At 48.0% G+C, this 22,495-nt stretch overlaps 1 pseudogene; it reads right to left on the bottom strand.

Annotated features, from left to right (window-relative positions):
- Positions 1 to 21,320, bottom strand: part of LOC123056073 (pentatricopeptide repeat-containing protein At2g34400-like) — a 29,687-nt pseudogene extending 8,367 nt beyond the window's left edge.
- Between the last annotated feature and the right edge of the window lie 1,175 nt (positions 21,321 to 22,495).

The raw sequence follows: 22,495 nt of genomic DNA, 5'->3' as shown, positions 1-22,495 counted from the left end.
CTAGCATACCTTTTAGCATCCTTAGGATCGACAAAAACTTTCTGATTGTATCACATACAACCTTTCCTTACGAAAACTGGTAAGGAAACTTGTTTTGACATCCATCTGCCAGATTTCATAAATGCAGCTAATGCCAACATGATTCCGACGGACCTAAGCATCGCTACGGATGAGCAAATCTCATTGTAGTCAACTCCTTGAACTTGTGGAAATACTCTTTGCCACAAGTCGAGCTTCATAGACGGTAACATTACCGTCCACGTCCGTCTTCTTCTCAAAGATCCATTTATCTCGGATTTCATGGCTTCTAACCATTTGTCGGAATATGGGCCCACCATTGCTTCTCCATAGCTCATAGGTTCATCGTTGTCCAACAACATGACTTCCAAGACAGGATCACGTACTACTCTGAAGTATTACGCATCCTCGTCGTCCTACGAGGTTTGGTAGTGACTTGATCCGAAGCTTCATGATCACCATCATAAGCTTCCACTTCAATTGGTGTAGGTGCCACAGGAACAACTTCCTGTGCCCTGCTACACACTAGTTGAAGTGGCGGTTCAATAACCTTATCAAGTCTCCACCATCCTCCCACTCAATTCTTTCGAGAGAAACTTTTCCTCGAGAAAGGACCTGTTTCTAGAAGCAATTACTTTTGCTTCCAGATCTGAAATAGGAGGTATACCCAACTGTTTTGGGTTTTCTATGAAGATGTATTTATCCGCTTTGGGTTCGAGCTTATCAGCTTGAAACTTTTTCACATAAGCATCGCAGCCCCAAACTTTTAAGAAACGACAACTTAGGTTTCTCTAAACGGTGTCGTCTCAACGGAATTGCGTGGTGCCCCTTTTAAAGTGAATGCGGTTATCTCTAATGCCTAACCCATAAACGATAGTGGTAATTCGATAAGAGACATCATGGTATGCACCATATCCAATAGGGTGCAGTTATGATGTTCGGACACACCATCACACTATGGTGTTCCAGGCGGTATTAATTGTGAAACACTTTCCACAATGTCTTAATTGTGTGCCAAACTCGTAACTCAGATACTCATCTCTATGATCATATCACAGACATTTTATCCTCTTGTCACGACGATCTTCAACTTCACTCTGAAATTACTTGAACCTTTGAATAATTCAAACTTGTGTTTAATCAAGTAAATACACTCAGCATCTACTCAAATCATCTGTGAAGTAAGAACATAACGATATCCACTGCATGCCTCAGCACTCATTGGACTGCATACATCAAAATGTATTACTTCCAATAAGTTGCTCTCTTGTTCCATCTTACTGAAAACGAGGACTTTCAGTCATCTTGCCCATGTGGTATGATTTGCATGTCTCAAGCGATTCAAAATCAAGTGAGTCCAAACGATCCATCTGCATGGAGTTTCTTCATGCATATATACCAATAGACATGGTTCGCATGTCTCAATCTTTTCAAAAAACGAGTGACTCCAAAGATCCATCTACATGGAGCTTCTTCATGCGTTTTATCCCAATATGACTCAAATAGCAGTGCCACAAGTATGTGGTACTATCATTACTTCTGGCATGAACATGTGTATCACTACGATCGAGATTCATTTTAGGTGCAAGACCATTGAAGGTATTATTCAAATAAACAGAGTAACCATTATTCTCCTTAAATGAATAACCATATTGCGATAAACATAATCCAATCATGCTCAACGCAAACACCAAATCTCGATGGTAGAGGGAGCATGCGATGCTTGATCACATCAACCTTGGAAACACTTCCAACACATATCGTCATCTCACCTTTAGCTAGTCTCCATTTATTCCGCAGCTTTTATTTCGTCTTACTAACACTTAGCAACCGAACCGGTATCTAACACCCTGGTGCTGCTAGGAGTACTAGTAAAGTACACATTCATATAACGTATATCCAATATACTTCTGTCGACCTTGCCTGCCTTCTCATCTACCAAGTATCTAGGGTAGTACTACTTCAGTGACCGTTCCCCTCATTACAGAAGCACTTAGTCTCGGGTTTGGGTTCAACCTTGGGATTCTTCACTAGAGCAGCAAACGACTTGCTGTTTCATGAAGTATCCCTTTTGCCCTTGCCCTTCCTAAACTAGTGGTTTTACTAACCATCAACAATTGATGCTCCTTCTTGATTTCTACTCTCGCGGTGTCAAACATCGCGAATAGCTCAAGGATCATCATAACTATCCCTGATATGTTATAGTTCATCACGAAGCTCTACTAGCTTGGTGGCAGTGACTATGGAGAACTATCACTATCTCATCTGGGAGATTAACTCCCACTCGATTCAAGCGATTGTGGCACTCAGACAATCTGAGCACATGCTCAACGATTGAGCTTTTCTCCCTTAGTCTGCTGGCTTTAGAAACTTGTCAGAGGTCTCATACCTCTTGACGTGGGCACTAGTCTGAAATCCCAATTTCAGTCTTCGGAACATCTCATATGTTCTGCGACGTTTCAAAAACGTCTCTTGTGCCACAATTCTAAACCGTTAGCATTACGCACTGAACTATCACGTAGTCATCAAAACGTGTATGTCAGATGTTTCGCAACATCTACAGACGACGCTGAGGTTCAGCACACCGAGCGGTGCATTAAGGACATAAGCCTTCTGTGCAACAATGAGGACAATCCTCAGTTTACGGACCCAGTCCGCATAATTGCTACTACCAAGTTTCAACTAAATTTTCTCTAGGAACATATCTTAAACAGTAGAACTAAAGCGCAAGACATGACATAATTTGCAAAGACTTTTTGACTATGTTCATGATAATTAAGTTCATCTGATTAATGAACTCCCACTCAGATAGACATCCCTCTAGTCATCTAAGTGATACATGATCCGAGTCAAACTAGGCCGTGTCCGACCATCACGTGAGACGGACTATTCATCATCGGTGAACATCTCCATGTTGATCGTATCTCCTATACGACTCATGTTCGACCTTTCGGTCTCTTGTGTTCCGAGGCCATGTCTGTACATGCTAGGCTCGTCAAGTCAACCTAAGTGTTTTGCATGTGTTCCGAGGCCATGTCTGTACATGCTAGGCTTGTCAACACCCGTTGTATTCGAACGTTAGAATCTATCACACCCGATCATCACGTGGTGCTTCGAAACAACGAACCTTCGCAACGGTGCACAATTAGGGGGAACACTTCTCTTGAAATTTTATAAGGGATCATCTTACTTACTACCGTCGTTCTAAGCAAATAAGATGCATAACATGATAAACATCACATGCAATCAAATAGTGACATGATATGGCCAATATCATTTTGCTCCTTTGATCTCCATCTTCGGGGCACCATGATCATCTTTGTCACTGGCATGACACCATGATCTCCATCATCATGATCTCCATCATTGTGTCTTCTTGAAGTTGTCACGCCAACGGTTACTTCTACTTCTATGGCTAACGCGCTTAGCAATAAAGTAAAGTAACTTACATGGCGTTATTCAATGACACGCAGGTCATACAAAAAATAAAGACAACTCCTATGGCTCCTGCCGGTTGTCATACTCATCGACATGCAAGTCGTGATTCCTATTACAAGAATATGATCAATCTCATACATCACATATATCATTCATCACATCTTCTGGCCATATCACATCACATAGCACATGCTGCAAAAACAAGTTAGACGTCCTCTAATTGTTGTTGCAAGTTTTTACGTGGCTTGTATAGGTTTCTAGCAAGAACGTTTCTTACCTACGTAAAACCACAACGTGATATGCCAATTTCTATTTACCCTTCATAAGGACCCTTTTCATCGAATCCGTTCCGACTAAAGTGGGAGAGACAGACACCCGCTAGCCACCTTATGCAACTAGTGCATGTCAGTCGGTGGAACCTGTCTCACGTAAGCGTACGTGTAAGGTCGGTCCGGGCCGCTTCATCCCACAATGCCGCCGAAACAAGATAAGACTAGTAGCGGCAAGAAGAATTGGCAACATCGACGCCTACAACTACTTTGTGTTCTACTCGTGCATAGAAACTACGCATAGACCTAGCTCATGATGCCACTGTTGGGGAACGTAGCAGAAATTCCAAATTTTCTACGCATCACCAAGATCAATCTATGGAGTAATCTAGCAACGAGGGGAAGGGGAGTGCATCTACATACCCTTATAGATCGCGATGCGGAAGCGTTGCAAGAACGCGGATGAGGGAGTCGTACTCGTAGCGATTCAGATCGCGGTTGATTCCGATCTAAGCACTGAAGAACGGTGCCTCCGCGTTCAACACACGTGCAGCCCGGTGACGTCTCCCATGCCTTGATCCAGCAAGGTGAGAGGGAGAGGTTGGGGAAGACTCCATCCAGCAGCAGCACGACGGCGTGGTGGTGGTGGAGGAGCGTGGAAATCCCGCAGGGCTTCGCCAAGCACCGCGGGAGAGGAGGAGGAGGGAGAGGGGAAGGGCTGCGCCGAAAGAGAGACGTTCTCGTGTGTCTTGGGCAGCCCAAACCTCAACTATATATAGGGGGGGAGGGGGCTGCGCCCCCCTTAGGGTTTCCACCCCCAAGAGGAGGCAGCCAGCCCTAGATCCCATCAAGGGGGGCGGCCAAGGGGAGGAGAGGGGGGGGGCGCCCCACTAGATGGGCCCTAAGGCCCATCTGGACCTAGCGTTTGCCCCCTCCCACTCTCCCATGCGCCTTGGGCCTTGGTGGGGGGGCGCACCAGCCCACCTGGGGCTGGTCCCCTCCCACACTTGGCCCACGCAGCCTTCTGGGGCTGGTGGCCCCACTTGGTGGACCCCCGGGACCCTCCCGGTGGTCCCGGTACATTACCGATTTCACCCGAAACTTTTCCGGTGACCAAAACAGGACTTCCCATATATAAATCTTTACCTCCGGACCATTCCGGAACTCCTCGTGACGTCCGGGATCTCATCCGGGACTCCGAACAACATTCGGTAACCACGTACATACTTTCCCTATAACCCTAGCGTCATCGAACCTTAAGCGTGTAGACCCTACGGGTTCGGGAACCATGCAGACATGACCGAGACGTTCTCCGGTCAATAACCAACAGCGGGATCTGGATACCCATGTTGGCTCCCACATGTTCCACGATGATCTCATCGGATGAACCACGATGTCGGGGATTCAATCAATCCCGTATACAATTCCCTTTGTCCATCGGTATGTTACTTGCCCGAGATTCGATCGTCGGTATCCCTATACCTTGTTCAATCTCGTTACCGGCAAGTCTCTTTACTCGTTCCGTAACTCACATCATCCCGTGATCAACTCCTTGGTCACATTGTGCACATTATGATGATGTCCTACCGAGTGGGCCCAGAGATACCTCTCCGTTTACACGGAGTGACAAATCCCAGTCTCGATTCGTGCCAACCCAACAGACACTTTCGGAGATACCTGTAGTGCGCCTTTATAGCCACCCAGTTACGTTGTGACGTTTGGTACACCCAAAGCATTCCTACGGTATCCGGGAGTTGCACAATCTCATGGTCTAAGGAAGTGATACTTGACATTAGAAAAGCTCTGAGCAAACGAACTACACGATCTTGTGCTAGGCTTAGGATTGGGTCTTGTCCATCACATCATTCTCCTAATGATGTGATCCCGTTATCAACGACATCCAATGTCCATGGTCAGGAAACCGTAACCATCTATTGATCAACGAGCTAGTCTCCTAGAGGCTTACTAGGGACATGGTGTTGTCTATGTATCCACACATGCATCTGAGTTTCCTATCAATACAATTCTAGCATGGATAATAAACGATTATCATGAACAAGGAAATATAATAATAACCTATTTATTATTGCCTCTAGGGCATATTTCCAACACTTACAGTATGGTTCGGCACCCCAAATTCAGCATTATATGCATTGGCTCCGAATCATGTCTTTGATCAATACTTGGGTTGCCCGAATCCTGTGCTTACTACCTTACGTTCCTTTTTCCGGCTAAGGTAGTAAAGGGAGAACTACTGCGACTGTATTTCTGGTTTATCTGAATAAAACACCTCAGTAGAGAAAGCTGAAAACTGACTGTCATGATGCGGCGAGAGCTGGTCAGCTATTCGAAGGTTTCTCTTGCGATTTTTTCTCGCATTATGCGACAGATCGGCCTCCACCCGGCCAGGTGTCTACAGCACGCTAGTCCGGATTAACTAGGGGCTGCGCCTACATTCCTATTGTCAAACTCTTATGGCTAGGTGAGGGTGATAAAGCCACGTAATCTGATTGCCTGGTTCGTTGCGCTAAACACCTCCTTCAAGGACCAATCTCTTGGATCAAGAGTGTTTAGGTTACAACCCAAACACCCCCGTACTACCTACGTGGGGGCTGAAGCCGACGACTGGCCAACTCTCAGATTTAATAAAACGGCCGCATAGGAGGCAAAATTTTAAATAAACAACAAGCATTATATTACATAAAAATTTAAATAAACAACAAGCATTATATTACATATCGGCTTTGTTTCATAATACATGATGGGATAACATGAATGCATTCATTCGAAGATAACATCTTTTGCACATTGGCCCACTACAATACGTGATCCCTTCAGGACATCATCAAAATATCGCTCGGGCATGCGGTGCTCCTTGCCAGCGGGCGGTCCCTCGGTCGCGAGCTTGACGGCGCCCATCTTCATCCACTGCACCTTGACACGGGCGAAGGCCATCCGCGCACCTTCGATGCAGACCGACCGCTTGATGGCATCAAGCCGAGGGCAGGCATTGACCAGCCGCTTCACGAGCCCGAAGTAGCTGCTGGGCATGGCTTCGGCGGGCCATAGACGGATTATCAAACCCTTCATGGCCAATTCGGCAACCCTATGCAGTTCGGTCAACTGTTTCAGCTGATCGCTAAAGGGCGACGGATGCTCTGGCGCAAGGTATTGCGACCAAAACAACTTCTCCATTGAGCTCCCCTCTTCGGCTCGGAAGAACTCCGCAGCATCAGTAAGAGGTACCTTTTCACTAGTAGAAAAGGGCCATTTGTCCCGGTTCATAAGGGCCTTTAGTCCCGGTTCTTCAACGGGACTAAAAGGTCGGTACTAAAGCCCCCCCCCTTTAGTCCCGGTTCTTATACGAATCGGGACTAATGGCCATGCCCGTGGCCGCTGCCTGGAGCTCCAGCTTTGGTCCCGGTTGGTAACACCAGCCGGGACTAAAGGAATTTTTTCGATTTTTTTTTAAATTTTAGAAAAAAAATTATATTTTTTTTCCGATTTTTTAATTTTTGAATTATTTTACAATTTAATCTCTAATCACCCCTCATCGCTGCTCAATTTAACCTCTAATCTCTAATCACCCCTCATCATTCCAAATCATCTAACTTACCGGCCGGTCACCCATCCTCTCACTACCCCAGCCTGAGCACGCTCTACTCCTGGGTTCTATTCCCCCTCGTTTCCAAGTCTACACTTGTTGTTTTCCTAACAATAGTAAGATGTCAATCCTATTAACCCTCAGGAGTTTAGCTTGAGTATGAAGTCACACGTTTCACTGTTTGAGTTTGAAACCATTATTCTAAAAAACAATAATTATTTAGTAACACTAATATTCAGGAGTTTAGCTTGAGTATGAAGTTACACGTTTCTATTGAATAAGTAGTTTGACCATAGTTTGACCACGGTTTGACCACAGTTTGACCAGATTTGACCAAAATTCAAAAAAACTAAAATAATTATTTAGTAACACTAATATTCTTGAATAAATAATTAGTACCACTAATACTTCGTGCATAAGTAGTTTGACCATAGTTTGACCAGATTTAACAAAAACTCAAAAAAACTAAAATTTGAGCATAACTTTTTTTCCTTTTAGAATTTGAGGATTCTAAAAATTTGCAAACAGACCATAGGCAATCAAAATCGGATGCGGATTTTTGTGCTGAACATTTTGATATATTATACGGTTTTTTTCGATATCGTATGCAAAAGTTATAGCCGTTTTACTTTTTCATAACACTTTTTTGCAAAACACTACATCTCGAAGATTTTTTTTGAATTTTTTATCATTTTCTTTTTTTTTCAAAACTGAAATGGCGATACATAGGGGGCGGTAGAATTTGAAAATTGAGGCATTAGTCCCGATTCGTGGCTTGAACAACCTTTAGTCCCGGTTGGAGCGCGAACCGGGACTAATGCCTCAATCCCTTTAGTCCCGGTTGGTGGCTCGAACCGGGACTGAAGGTCTAACCTTTAGTGCCGGTTGGAGCCATGAACCGGGACTAAAGGGCATCGCACCCTTTAGTCCCGGTTTGTGGCTCCAACCGGGACTAAAGGTCCCATTTGAACCGGGACTAATGCCTGCACGGCGTCCTAGCTGCTCGAACCGGGACTAATGCTCCATTAGTCCCGGTTCATAACGCAACCGGGATTAATGCTCTTTTCTAGCCGAACCAAAGCCATGTTTTCTACTAGTGTTTCTTCACATATTTGCTCTGCATAATAAAGGCCTTACCCACCGTGATTTTCCTGGCCTCCTGGATTTCCTGGAGGGCGCCCTGGGTTTCAACCCGGGCCTCTTGTGCGCTTTGGCGGGCATTAGCAAGTTCGGACTCTTGGTCCGCCATCTTGCGCTCCAAGGACTCACATTTTTTACGGCGTCCTGGAGCTCCTGCTGGACCTCCCCGACCCTTGCCTCCGCTTTTTCGCGGACGGCTTGTTCCTCTGCCGCTCTCTTCTGGGCCTCGGCTAGCGCATTCTTGAGGGTCTCCACCTTGGTCGCAGCTCCTATGAAATATCATAATAACATGGTCAACACAAACAATTCATATCTTTCTAAGATCTGTATAGGCCATTGCATACCTTGCTGGTCCTCTAGTTGTTTTTTCACATGGTCGAGCTCTTCCTCGGCCCGCTTCAGACTCTGCTTCAGTTTGGAGACTTCGGCAGAATGGGAGGTCGCAGCCAGCATCGACGTCTGCTTATTCACATAGACATGTATGGTTAGTCTCCTACGAAAATTATTTGATCATTTGTCCGACTTTTCTTTTCAAACACCGGACAGAGTCTCAGGGGCTACTGTCTATACTATGACATTCCTTTTGCACAATTATGTCACATACCTCAAAGCCTCTTAGAAGGCTGGTGCAGGCTTCGGTCAGTCCGCTCTTGGCGGACCGAACCCTCTCAACCACCGTACCCATGAGGGTACGGTGTTCCTCAACAATGGAAGCACTTTGCAACGCTTCCAAAAGAGTATCTGGTGCCTCTGGATGGACAGAGGTCACCGGCGGAATAGGTGCACCTCATTCTTTCGAAGGAGGCTGCTTGCCTAATTTCGGAGCCGTATGGGCCTCCGGAATAGTATTCGGCTGGGGGCCGAATTGGATATGGCCCCCATCGCCAGTCTCTAGGGGGATTTGCTCCCCCATGCGTCCGGCGGCCGAGGTATCACCCTCTGGCGCCACCCTGACGGCCTCCTGTACCTTTCCCTGACCTAGGAAGGTCCTTTGGGACAATACCTCGGTGTCGTCCGTGTCCTTGGGAGAGGAGGCCGCTAGAAGTGACCCGCTGTCCATCGCATTTGGATCCAGCGAATTCCCCGAAGATGAGGATCGCTGGGGGCGGGCGTGGGCCGGACTGCAGCGCATGATTCGACATGTTAAAACCACGCAGTAAAGAAGTTGGATATATGTGTGTATAAGCGCCTTTGAATACTTACAATTCGGCCAGGGGCTTCTCCCTAGGACGCCACTCGGAGCTGCTATCAGTGTCCAACGCGGAGTAGTCCGCGAGGGAGGCCTTCCCCTTCTTGGACGCCCCTGCCTCCAGATCCATGGAGGCCGCCCTTTTCTTTCTTCCCCCCTCAGGGGGAGAGTTGCTTTCCTCCTCCTCCTCCTCGCCGTCTTCGGTGGCGGGGGAGGAGTGGGTTTCGGCGTCTTCGGACGTTATGTCCGAAGTGCCTTTACGGCGGAGGCCACTTCTGGTCTCCTTGGCCTTCTTCTCTGGCGCCTAGTAGGTGTTGGAAATATGCCCTAGAGGCAATAATAAATAGGTTATTATTATATTTCCTTGTTCATGATAATCGTTTATTATCCATGCTAAAATTGTATTGATGGGAAACTCAGATGCATGTGTGGATACATAGACAACACCATGTCCCTAGTAAGCCTCTAGGAGACTAGCTCGTTGATCAATAGATGGTTACGGTTTCCTAACCATGGACATTGGATGTCGTTGATAACGGGATCACATCATTAGGAGAATGATGTGATGGACAAGACCCAATCCTAAGCCTAGCACAAGATCGTGTAGTTCGTTTGCTCAGAGCTTTTCTAATGTCAAGTATCATTTCCTTAGACCATGAGATTGTGCAACTCCCGGATACCGTAGGAATGCTTTGGGTGTGCCAAACGTCACAACGTAACTGGGTGGCTATAAAGGTGCACTACGGGTATCTCCGAAAGTGTCTGTTGGGTTGACACGAATCGAGACTGGGATTTGTCACTCCGTGTAAACGGAGAGGTATCTCTGGGCCCACTCGGTAGGACATCATCATAATGTGCACAGTGTGACCAAGGAGTTGATCACGGGATGATGTGAGTTACGGAACGAGTAAAGAGACTTGCCGGTAACGAGATTGAACAAGGTATCGGGATATCGACGATCGAATCTCGGGCAAGTAACATACCGATGGACAAAGGGAATTGAATACGGGATTGATTGAATCCCCGACATCGTGGTTCATCCGATGAGATCATCGTGGAACATGTGGGAGCCAACATGGGTATCCAGATCCCGCTATTGGTTATTGACCGGAGAACGTCTCGGTCATGTCTGCATGGTTCCCGAACCCGTAGGGTCTACACGCTTAAGGTTCGATGACGCTAGGGTTATAGGGAAAGCATGTACGTGGTTACCGAATGTTGTTGGGAGTCCCGGATGAGATCCCGGACGTCACGAGGAGTTCCGGAATGGTCCGGAGGTAAAGATTTATATATGGAAAGTTGTTGTTCGGGTTCCGGGAAAAGTTCGGGTTTTTTCGGTATTGTACCGGGAAGCTTTCAGAAGGTTCCGGAGGATTCCGGAGGGGTCCGGAGGTCCGGAAAATGTTCCACCACGTCCAATACAGCAGCATGGACTGTAAGGGGGCGCCCTAGCCTTAATGGGCCAGGGGCACCAGCCCCCCAAGGCCCATGCGCATGGGAGAGGGGAAACCCTAAGGGGGAGGGCCTCCACTTGACTTGGGAGGCACTCCTCCCCCCTTTGGCCGCCCCCCAAGCCCCATCTAGGGCTGGCCGCACCCCTTGAGGGGGAAACCCTAGATGGGGGGCGCAGCCCTCCCCCTCCCCTATATATATTGGGGTTTTGGGGCTGCCCAACACACGAGAAAGTCTCCTTTTGGTGCAGCCCTACCCCTCTCCCTCCTCCTCCTCTCCCGCGGTGCTTGGCGAAGCCCTGCGGGATTGCCACGCTCCTCCACCACCACCATGCCGTCGTGTTGCTGCTGGATGGAGTCTTCCCCAACCTCTCCCTCTCTCCTTGCTGGATCAAGGCGTGGGAGACGTCACCGGGCTGCACGTGTGTTGAACGCGGAGGCACCGTTCTTTCGGTGCTTAGATCGGAATCAACCGCGATCTGAATCGCTACGAGTACGACTCCCTCATCCGCGTTCTTGCAACGCTTCCGCATCGCGATCTACAAGGGTATGTAGATTCACTCCCCTTCCGCTCGTTGCTAGATTACTCCATAGATTGATCTTGGTGATGCGTAGAAAATTTTGAATTTCTGCTACGTTCCCCAACAGTGGCATCATGAGCTAGGTCTATGCGTAGTTTCTATGCACGAGTAGAACACAAAGTAGTTGTGGGCGTAGATGTTGCCAATTCTTCTTGCCGCTACTAGTCTTATCTTGTTTCGGCGGCATTGTGGGATGAAGCGGCCCGGACCGACCTTACACGTACGCTTACGTGAGACAGGTTCCACCGACTGACATGCACTAGTTGCATAAGGTGGCTAGCGGGTGTCTGTCTCTCCCACTTTAGTCGGAACGGATTCGATGAAAAGGGTCCTTATGAAGGGTAAATAGAAATTGGCAAATCACGTTGTGGTTTTACGTAGGTAAGAAACGTTCTTGCTAGAAACCTATACAAGCCACGTAAAACTTGCAACAACAATTAGAGGACGTCTAACTTGTTTTTGCAGCATGTGCTATGTGATGTGATATGGCCAGAAGATGTGATGAATGATATATGTGATGTATGAGATTGATCATATTCTTGTAATAGGAATCACGACTTGCATGTCGATGAATATGACAACCGGCAGGAGCCATAGGAGTTGTCTTTATTTTTTGTATGACCTGCGTGTCATTGAATAACGCCATGTAAATTACTTTACTTTATTGCTAAGCGCGTTAGCCATAGAAGTAGAAGTAATCGTTGGCGTGACAACTTCATGAAGACACAATGATGGAGATCATGATGATGGAGATCATGGTGTCATGCCGGTGACAAAGATGATCATGGTGCCCCGAAGATGGAGATCAAAGGAGCAAAATGATATTGGCCATATCATGTCACTATTTGATTGCATGTGATGTTTATCATGTTATGCATCTTATTTGCTTAGAACGACGGTAGCATAAATAAGATGATCCCTCACTAAAATTTCAAGAGAAGTGTTCCCCCTAACTGTGCACCGTTGCGAAGGTTCGTTGTTTCGAAGCACCACGTGATGATCGGGTGTGATAGATTCTAACGTTCGAATACAACGGGTGTTGACGAGCCTAGCATGTACAGACATGGCCTCGGAACACAAGCAAAAACACTTAGGTTGACTTGACGAGCCTAGCATGTACAGACATGGCCTCGGAACACAAGAGACCGAAAGGTCGAACATGAGTCGTATAGGAGATACGATCAACATGGAGATGTTCACCGATGATGACTAGACCGTCTCACGTGATGATCGGACACGGCCTAGTTTGACTCGGATCATGAATCACTTAGATGACTAGAGGGATGTTTATCTGAGTGGGAGTTCATTAATCAGATGAACTCAATTATCATGAACATAGTCAAAAGGTCTTTACAAATTATGTCATTGCGCTTTAGTTCTACTGGTTAAGATATGTTCCTAGAGAAAATTTAGTTGAAAGTTGCTAGTAGCAATTATGCGGACTGGGTCCGCAAACTGAGGATTGTCCTCATTGCTGCACAAAAGGCTTATGTCCTTAAAGCACCGCTCGGTGTGCTGAACCTCAGCGTCGTCTGTAGATGTTACGAAACATCTGGCATACACGTTTTGATGACTACGTGATAGTTCAGTGCGGTTTAGAATTGTGGCACCAAAGACGTTTTTGAAACGTCACAGAACATGTGAGATGTTCCGAAGACTGAAATTGGGATTTCAGACTAGTGCCCACGTCAAGAAGTATGAGACCTCTGACAAGTTTCTTAAGCCTGCAAACTAAGGGAGAAAAGCTCAATCGTTGAGCATGTGCTCAGATTGTCTGAGTACCACAATCGCTTGAATCGAGTGGGAGTTAATCTCCCAGATGAGACAGTGATGGTTCTCCATAGTCACTGCCACCAAGCTAGTAGAGCTTCGTGATGAACTATAACATATCAGGGATAGTTATGATGATCCTTGAGCTATTCGCGATGTTTGACACCGCGAGAGTAGAAATCAAGAAGGAGCATCAATTGTTGATGGTTGATAAAACCACTAGTTTCTAGAAGGGCAAGGGCAAAAGGGACACTTCATGAAACAGCAAATCGTTTGCTTCTCTAGTGAAGAATCCCAAGGTTGAACCCAAACCCGAGACTAAGTGCTTCTGTAATAAGGGGAACGGTGACTGAAGCGGAACTACCCTAGATACTTGGTAGATGAGAAGGCAGACAAGGTCGACAGAAGTATATTGGATATACATTATATGAATGTGTACTTTACTAGTACTCCTAGCAGCACCAGGGTATTAGATACCGGTTCGGTTGCTAAGTGTTAGTAACTCGAAATAAAAGTTGCGGAATAAACGGAGACTAGCTAAAGGTGAGATGACGATATGTGTTGGAAATGTTTCCAAGGTTGATGTGATCAAGCATCGCATGCTCCCTCTACCATCGAGATTTGGTGTTTGCGTTGAGCATGATTGGATTATGTTTATCGCAATACGGTTATTCATTTAAGGAGAATAATGGTTACTCTGCTTATTTGAATAATACTTTCAATGGTCTTGCACCTAAAATGAATCTCGATTGTAGTGATACACATGTTCGTGCCAAAAGATGTAAAATAGTAATGATAGTTCCAGATACTTGTGGCACTGCAATTTGAGTCATATTGGTATAGAACGCATGAAGAAGCTCCATGTAGATGGATCTTTGGACTCAATCGTTTTTGAAAAGATTGAGACATGCGAACCATGTCTATTGGTATATATGCATGAAGAAACTCCATGCAGATGGATCGTTTGGACTCACTTGATTTCGAATCACTTGAGACATGCAAATCATACCACATGGGCGAGATGACTGAAAGTCCTCGTTTTCAGTAAGATGGAACAAGAGAGCAACTTATTGGAAGTAATACATTTTGATGTATGCAGTCCAATGAGTGCTGAGGCATGCAGTGGATATCATTATGTTCTTACTTCACAGATGATTTGAGTAGATGCTGAGAATATTTACTTGATGAAACACAAGTCTGAATTATTGAAAGGTTCAAGTAATTTCAGAGTGAAGTTGAAGATTGTCGTGACAAGAGGATAAAATGTCTATGATATGATCATAGAGATATCTGAGTTACGAGTTTGGCACACAATTAAGACATTGTGGAAAGTGTTTCACAATTAATACCGCCTGGAACACCATAGTGTGATGGTATGTCCGAACATCATAACTGCACCCTATTGGATATGGTGCATACCATGATGTTTCTTATCAAATTACCACTATCGTTTATGGGTTAGGCATTAGAGACAACCGCATTCACTTTAAAAGGGGCACCACGCAATTCCGTTGAGACGACACCGTTTAGAGAAACCTAAGTTGTCGTTTTCTTAAAAGTTTGGGGCTGCGATGCTTATGTGAAAAAGTTTCAAGCTGATAAGCTCGAACCCAAAGCGGATAAATACATAGAAAACCCAAAACAGTTGGGTATACCTCCTATTTCAGATCTGGAAGCAAAAGTAATTGCTTCTAGAAACAGGTCCTTTCTCGAGGAAAAGTTTCTCTCGAAAGAATTGAGTGGGAGGATGGTGGAGACTTGATAAGGTTATTGAACCGTCACTTCAACTAGTGTGTAGCAGGGCACAGGAAGTTGTTCCTGTGGCACCTACACCAATTGAAGTGGAAGCTTATGATAGTGATCATGAAACTTCGGATCAAGTCACTACCAAACCTCGTAGGACGACGAGGATGCGTGCTACTTCAGAGTGGTACGTGATCCTGTCTGAGATATCATGTTGTTGGACAATACTGAACCTACGAGCTATTGGAGAAGCGATGGTGGGCCCATATTCCGACAAATGGTTAGAAGCCATGAAATCCGAGATAAATGGATCTTGAGAAGAAGACGGACGTGGACGGTAATGTTACCGTCTATGAAGCTCGACTTGTGGCAAAGAGTATTTCCACAAGTTCAAGGAGTTGACTACGATGAGATTTTCTCATCCGTAGCGATGCTTAGGTCCGTCGGAATCATGTTAGCATTAGCTGCATTTATGAAATCTGGCAGATGGATGTCAAAACAAGTTTCCTTACCAGTTTTCGTAAGGAAAGGTTGTATGTGATACAATCAGAAAGGTTTTGTCGATCCTAAGGATGCTAAAAGGTATGCTAGCTCCAGCGATCCTTCCATGGACTAGAGCAAGCATCTCGGAGTCAGAATATACGCTTTGATGGAGTGATCAAAGTTTTTGGGTTTATACAAAGTTTGTTAGAAACTTGTATTTACAATAAAGTGAGTGGGAGCGCTACAACATTTCTGATAAGTATATGTGAATGACATATTGTTGATCCGAAATGATGTAAAATTTCTGGAAAGCATAAAGGGTTGTTTGAAAGGAGTTTTTCAAAGGAAGACCTGGATAAAGCTACTTACATATTGGGCATCAAGATCCATAGAGATAGATCAAGACGCCTGATGATACTTTCAAAAGACAGCACACCTTGACATGATAGATCAGCAAAGAAGGAGTTCTTGGCTGTGTTACAAGATGTGAGTATTGAGTAAGACTCAAGACCTGACCACAGCAAAAGAGAGAGAAAGGACGAAAGTCGTCCCCTATGCTTTAGACGTAGGCTCTACAGTATGCTATGCTGTGTACCGCACATGAAGTGTGCCTTGCCATGAGTTGGTCAAAGGGTACAATAGTGATCCGGGAATGGATCACATGACAGCGGTCGAACTTATCCTTAGTACCTAGTGGACTAAGGAATTTTCTCGATTATGGAGGTGAAAAGGAGTTCGTCGTACAGGGTTACGTCGATGCGAACTTTGACACTAATCCGGATGACTCTGAGTAGTAAACCGGATTCGTATAGTAGAACAATTACTTGAAATGGCTCCAAGTAGCGCGTGGTAGCATCCACAAAGATGACATAGATATTCATAAAGCACACACGAATCTGAAAGGTTCAGACCCGTTGACTAATAACCTCTCTCACAAGCATAACATGATCAAACCAGAACTCATTGAGTGTTAATCACATAGAGATGTGAACTAGATTGTTGACTCTAGTAAACTCTTGGGTGTTGGTCACATGGTGATGTGACCTGTCAGTGTTAATCACATGGTGATGTGAACTAGATTATTGACTCTAGTGCAAGTGGGAGACTATTGGAAATATGCCCTAGAGGAAATAATAAATAGGTTATTATTATATTTCCTTGTTCATGATAATCGTTTATTATCCATGCTAAAATTGTATTGATGGGAAACTCAGATGCATGTGTGGATACATAGACAACACCATGTCCCTAGTAAGCCTCTAGGAAACTAGCTCGTTGATCAATAGATGGTTACGGTTTCCTAACCATGGACATTGGATGTCGTTGATAACGGGATCACATCATTAGGAGAATGATGTGATGGACAAGACCCAATCCTAAGCCTAGCACAAGATCGTGTAGTTCGTTTGCTCAGAGCTTTTCTAATGTCAAGTATCATTTCCTTAGACCATGAGATTGTGCAACTCCCGGATACCGTAGGAATGCTTTGGGTGTGCCAAACGTCACAACGTAACTGGGTGGCTATAAAGGTGCACTACGGGTATCTCCGAAAGTGTCTGTTGGGTTGACACGAATCGAGACTGGGATTTGTCACTCCGTGTAAACGGAGAGGTATCTCTGGGCCCACTCGGTAGGACATCATCATAATGTGCACAGTGTGACCAAGGAGTTGATCACGGGATGATGTGAGTTACGGAACGAGTAAAGAGACTTGCCGGTAACGAGATTGAACAAGGTATCGGGATACCGACGATCGAATCTCGGGCAAGTAACATACCGATGGACAAAGGGAATTGAATACGGGATTGATTGAATCCCCGACATCGTGGTTCATCCGATGAGATCATCGTGGAACATGTGGGAGCCAACATGGGTATCCAGATCCCGCTATTGGTTATTGACCGGAGAACGTCTCGGTCATGTCTGCATGGTTCCCGAACCCGTAGGGTCTACACGCTTAAGGTTCGATGACGCTAGGGTTATAGGGAAAGCATGTACGTGGTTACCGAATGTTGTTCGGGAGTCCCGGATGAGATCCCGGACGTCACGAGGAGTTCCGGAATGGTCCGGAGGTAAAGATTTATATATGGAAAGTTGTTGTTCGGGTTCCGGGAAAAGTTCGGGTTTTTTCGGTATTGTACCGGGAAGCTTCCAGAAGGTTCCGGAGGATTCCGGAGGGTCCGGGGAAAATGTTCCACCACGTCCAATAGAGAGCATGGGCTGTAAGGGGGCGCCTAGCCTTAATGGGCCAGGGGCACCAGCCCCCCCAAGGCCCATGCGCATGGGAGAGGGGAAACCCTAAGGGGGAGGGCCTCCACTTGACTTGGGAGGCACTCCTCCCCCCTTGGCCGCCCCCAAGCCCCATCTAGGGCTGCCGCACCCCTTGAGGGGGAAACCCTAGATGGGGGCGCAGCCCTCCCCCTCCCCTATATATATTGGGTTTTGGGGCTGCCCAACACACGAGAAAGTCTCCTTTTGGTGCAGCCCTACCCCTCTCCCTCCTCCTCCTCTCCCGCGGTGCTTGGCGAAGCCCTGCGGGATGCCACGCTCCTCCACCACCACCATGCCGTCGTGTTGCTGCTGGATGGAGTCTTCCCCAACCTCTCCCTCTCTCCTTGCTGGATCAAGGCGTGGGAGACGTCACCGGGCTGCAAGTGTGTTGAACGCGGAGGCACCGTTCTTTCGGTGCTTAGATCGGAATCAACCGCGATCTGAATCGCTACGAGTACGACTCCCTCATCCGCGTTCTTGCAACGCTTCCGCATCGCGATCTACAAGGGTATGTAGATTCACTCCCCTTCCGCTCGTTGCTAGATTACTCCATAGATTGATCTTGGTGATGCGTAGAAAATTTTGAATTTCTGCTACGTTCTCCAACAGTAGGGCGCCGGAACCAGCATCTTTGTCAGAAGTGGGATAGCTGGGTTTTCGGGCAGTGGAGCCGGACACAGGATCCGCTCCGCCTTGTTTGTCCAGCCCTGAAAAAATAGATAGGGAAGCTTAGGCATCTTCCTTGAATATACAGGTAAAGGATACATCTTGAAATACGAAAAACTTACCGGACTGGCGGGACGGGTCAGGTTGTACCCACGGTCCTCGGTCGTCATCGGCCACGTCTCATTGGCCTCAAAAAGTACCTTCCAGATGCCTTCATGCGTAGAGCCAAAGAACTGTTGCAAGGTCTAGTGCTTGGCCGGATCGAACTCCCACAGATTGCAAGTCCGGCTTTGACAAGGAAGGATCCGGCGAAAAAGCATCACCTGGATCACATTGACAAGCTTGATGTTCTTGTCCACCATGCTCTTGATGCGCTTCTGCAGCGCTGTCAGCTCGTCCGATGAACCCCAGTCCAGGCCCTTCTCTAGCCAGAAGGTGAGCCGCATTGGGGGCCTGGACTTAAATTCGGGAGCCGCGGCCCAGGTGGTGTCACGAGGCTCTGTGACATAGAACCAATGCTGCTGCCACCCTTTGACGGTCTCCACATAGGTGCTTTTGGGCCACTTGATGTTGGACAATTTGCTCACCATAGCGCCTCCGCACTCTGCGTGTTGACCACCCACCACCTTCGGCTTCATATTAAAGATATTTAGCCACAGTCCGAAGTGGGGGTGCGGAGGAAGGCCTCGCACACGACAATGAATGCTGAAATAGTGAGGAAAGAATTTGGAGATAGATCGTTGAAATCTAGCCCATAGTAGAACATGAGTCCACGGACGAAGGGGTGGAGTGGAAACCCTAACCCGCGAAAGAAGTGGGGGATAAACACTACCCTCTCATTAGGCTCCGGGGTGGGGATGATCTGCCCCTTGGCCGGAAGCCGGTGGGCGATTTCCTGGGCCAAGTACCCCGCCTCCCGGAGCTTCGTAATGTCCATCTCCGTGACGGAGGAGGCCATCCACTTGCCCTGCGCTCCAGATCCGGACATGGCTGGAGAGCTTTTCTTGAGGCGGAAAGGATGGAAGCTTGGGCGTTGGAGCTCGAGAATGGGTAGGCAGAGAGAAAGAAGGTGTGGGCGAAAGGGTGAATCCTTATCTCTTTATAAAGGCAGCGAATGTCAAGCGCCTCCCCATTCGCCTTAAAACTCGCCTATTCCACAAGGGTCGTGCGGACGGCGCGGTTGGATTACCCACGCCCGTATTGATGAGAATACCGCAATAAGGGGACATGATCTCTGCTTTGACAAGGCGTGCCAATGAAAACCGCATCTCGAAACATGGAGCGGGAGGCTAAAAAACGGTTCGAAATAATGACCGGGCGGAGACATGGCGTCTTACTATAGAAGATGTCAGTAGATGGGACTTGTTAAAAATTGTACTCTTTGTGGAGCTTGTTTTGCAGAGCCAGACACGTTCTCTGTGTTCGAGGACTACTTTGGAGTATTCGGAGGAGGAACCCGCCTTGCACTGCCGAAGACAATCTGCGCGCCGGACACATCGCCATTGAAGCCTGGTTCAGGGGCTACTGAGGGAGTCCTGGATTAAGGGGTCCTCGGGCGTCCGGCCTATGTGACGTGGGCCGGACTGATGGGCCATGAAGACACAAGATAGAAGACTTCCTCCCGTGTACGGATGGGACTCTCCTTTGCGTCGTTGGCAAGCTTGGCGTTCGGATAGGAAGATTCCATCCTCTGTAAACCGACTCTGTACAACCCTAGGCCCCTCCGGTGTCTATATAAACCAGAAGGTTTAGTCCGTAGAGGCAATCACAATCATACATGCTAGACATCTAGGGTTTAGCCATTAAGATCTCATGGTAGATCAACTCTTGTAATCCTTATATTCATCAAGATCAATCAAGCAGGAAGTAGGGTATTACCTCCATCAAGAGGGCCCGAACCTCGGTAAATATCGTGTCCCCCGTCTCCTGTTACCATCGACTCTAGACGCACAGTTCGAGACCCCTACCCGAGATTCGCCGGTTTTGACACCGACAGGGGCCACCATGTCCGCGTGCTTCGGCTTCATGGGGAGCAGCCCCGGCTCGGGCTTCGGCCGGACCATGCGGAAGGAGCGCGGGGAGGGCCGGGCACACTCGTTGATGACGAGGGATCCACCGCGGGTGCGGCGCCGGAGCGGCGTCTCCTCCGGCTCTGGCTTGACGGGGCGGAGAGCTGGCGAGCCGGAGCCCGACGAGGAGGACGACCCCGGCTCCATTCGGCGCGGCGTCCAGGAGCTGCCACGGCAGAGAGAGAAGGACGGCCGCGACGGGTACTCGAGGCGCGGCACGTTGCCGGTCTCGATGTGGTCGAGGACGGCCTCGAGGGTGCGGCCTGGCACGCCCCACCACTCGCGCCACCCGTCGGCGTTGAGGCGGCCGCAGGGGATGATGTCGTTGACGGAGGCGCTCGAAGTACATCGTCCACAGCGTTTCGCTGTCGGCGGCGTACCTCGACTCGTTCCGCTGCTCCTTCGCCAGGGACGAGCGGATGCGGGCGATCTCGGCCCGCTGAGCCGCCCCTTCGGGCACAGGCAGCACCGGGATGCCGGCGGCGCTCAGCCTCCACGCCCCAGGCACACGCATGTTCGGGGGCGCCGGATACTCGGCCTCATAGAGGAGGCGCGCCTCCGGCTCTTGGAGATGGCGGCGGCCGAAGCCGTTCGCCGCCGCGGCGTCGCCTGGAAACCTCTCGGCCATTTGTTCGTCGGCGGGAAGGGGGAAAGAGGGTTGCTTTGTGCGCCGGAGAGGGGAGGGGATGTGAACTGTGGCGTCCACCGGCGGGGAGGCCGTCTTTTATAGCCGCAGCGGGACGGCGAGAGGCTGCATGCCAGGCGACGTTTGGCGGGAGAGGGCGGGACGCGTGTCGCGGTGCCTTCACTGCGCCGCCCGTAAGGCATCAATGGAGGCTGACCGGCGCGGCAGCCTTCGTACTGATTCCCGCGGGAACCGAGGCGACGAGGACGACGAAGCGGCGTCTCGCTGACTCGGCGGGCCCATCCTCGTTCGCGCCAAAATCGCTCGCCCCGGCGTCCCGGGGTGCCCTAGCACGCCGGGTTCGGCCTGGGACCGCCGACGCCAGTTTTGACCCAAAACCGGTGAAAAACGGGCTGGGCTCCTGAGACGCAACGGCCGATTTTTAATCACCGGCTTAAAAAAAATCATCTGGGAAACTGTTGGCGGCGCGGAGATGCTCCTACGGCCCACTTGTCTACCAACCTCAAATTGCATAGTTTTTAGCGGGCCACCGCGATGGCAACGCCGTCGCCGCCGCCGCCGCCAGCGTTCGTGTACCGGATCAACACGGGGGATGAGTGGGCGGAGCTTCAGCGCACCGCTCCACCGGCTGCATCCACCTCAGCGACCTCGGTCAGGTTCAGGTACCGCCCTCCCTCCAGATCTCTCGGTTTGTCAGATTCTAGCATAGGCTCTGTCTGATTTGTCAGTGGATTTCTCCCTGTGTTGCTTGATTTGGACTTGGGGCATGGCCATGGATTTTGTTGCTCCTCTGATTATGCCCAATAATCAATAGTACTAGATGGCTGTTCTGACTGAATCTTTCAGTTTGTTTAGGTTGGTACTAACGAGTAAGTTGTACTAGCAAGCTGTTAAAGAATGATTCATGAAACCAGATGTAGATCAATGCCATCGAAAACAACACTCATATTACAACATATTATACCAAATGGAAACCAAATTCAACAAATTTCTTCTATCGAGAAATCAAAGTTGAAAATGATGCGTTCTTAGGCTGTGTTTTCCTGAAAAGGGAGTAAGGGACAGACATATTTATGCACGTTCTCTGAAATATGCTCTTACTACACTAGTTTTGAGGCGTTTTTACTTCTTCAGTTGTTGTAATATCTGTTTCTTGA

Source organism: Triticum aestivum, chromosome 2D (genome assembly GCF_018294505.1).
Source record: "Triticum aestivum cultivar Chinese Spring chromosome 2D, IWGSC CS RefSeq v2.1, whole genome shotgun sequence".
Classification (NCBI taxonomy): domain Eukaryota; kingdom Viridiplantae; phylum Streptophyta; class Magnoliopsida; order Poales; family Poaceae; genus Triticum; species Triticum aestivum.
The sequence above is the reverse complement of the archived record's forward strand: the minus strand, read 5'-3'. Positions and strand labels throughout refer to the sequence as shown.